This window comes from Limulus polyphemus, unplaced genomic scaffold, assembly GCF_000517525.1.
Source record: "Limulus polyphemus unplaced genomic scaffold, Limulus_polyphemus-2.1.2 Scaffold1259, whole genome shotgun sequence".
NCBI lineage: Eukaryota > Metazoa > Arthropoda > Merostomata > Xiphosura > Limulidae > Limulus > Limulus polyphemus.
The window spans coordinates 185,236-186,810 of NW_013666869.1; positions in this window are offsets into that span (position 1 = coordinate 185,236).

Genomic DNA, 1,575 nt, shown 5'->3' on the forward strand with positions numbered 1-1,575 from the left:
CTTGCCATTGATGGCTCATTATATAAAGAAATGTAATTAAGCTATTTTGTTATTTGATTTATGTTACAATAATACTCATGAGTCTTTTGAATATTAATAATGGCAAATGTTAAAAGAAATATATACGTGCCTTAAGGGTGAATGCAGGAAAGCCAACAGAACAGGGATAATATAGATATAAAAGCATGATAAAAAAAATTTGCAAAGTCATATTTGACATACAGACTGCATCTCGGCTAAATATTAATTATTGTACACAGGTATTTTGAAATTTTAATCAGAGAAGTATATTCACTCAAAAAATTAAATTATGTTTAAAATCATCAATATTTTTCCCATCTGGCTTGCAAAACGATAATATAATTTTAATAAATACTAATTCTATGTATGTCGCGTGATGGTGAATCCAATTAAACCATAATAGTAAAATGTTGGCTTAAAAACCTTTAATTCTATATAAATCAATAATTCATGTTCAATTCGCAATAATTAGAAACTTCTCTAGTAGCCACTAGCATCTTTGATCTCTGTAAAACAGATTTTGTCAAATTCTTGAATATGTAGTGTTTCCCATAGATAATTTTATTAAAACAAATTTAAGTCCCCCTGTTTCCTGTTTCAAACTTTCAATTTGAGCTTCAAAAATTATTTATTGGCTAAATATCAATATCAAAGAAAATAACCATTTGAGTAATAGTTTCATATATGCCATATATTACAATTAACAAAAAATGAGTTATGATCATAATGAAACCACCAACTTATGAATTACCAGCAGAAAATATTAGATGTATTATATGTATCACGGCACCACACACACACACTTATTAACTTGGTAGCATGGATTACAGATCATTGTACAAACACATGATCGCTGGGCGTTAATATTGTTACGTGAATGTCGGGATTTGTTTGTTTGTAAATAAGCACAAAGCTACACAATGGGCTATTTGTGCTCTGCCCACCACTGGTACTTAAACCCGGATTCTAGCGTTGTAAGTCCGCAGACATTCCGCCGTGCCACTGGGGGGGGGGGGTGTCTGGATGTGTCAGACAGGACAATTAAAGAAGGCCATACGTTGATTAAGTCTACTAAGTCCACACTTGCTGCCTGACCTGTACTGAAAATCTTTATTTAAAATATTTTGAAGATTTTTTCTCATCTACTGTAATGTTAATTAGTAACTACTGTCTAGAAACCGTATTATAAATATTAATATTCATACAGGGTATTTAAAATGAACTTCTCGTACTATGAAAGTTGTTATGAAAAAAAAAGAGTTTATTTAATAAATACATTTCTCTCTAACTAGTGCACTAGTGCACATTTATTGTAATATATTGTTTTGTTTTTGCATTTCTCTTTACCAAGTTCCCCCACCAACAATGTCTGATCAAGTCATCAACCACACAATAAACTGGCGCCCTCCGGTGGAAAGGTAATAAACATATTTCTGAAATATTGAAGTCTAAAATGTACATGATGGCCTGAGGAAATAATAAGGAGGAGCACCAACAAAATGAATTGTTGGGGATATTGTCCTCGAAGCTCAAGTCTGAGCGTCAAATGAGATC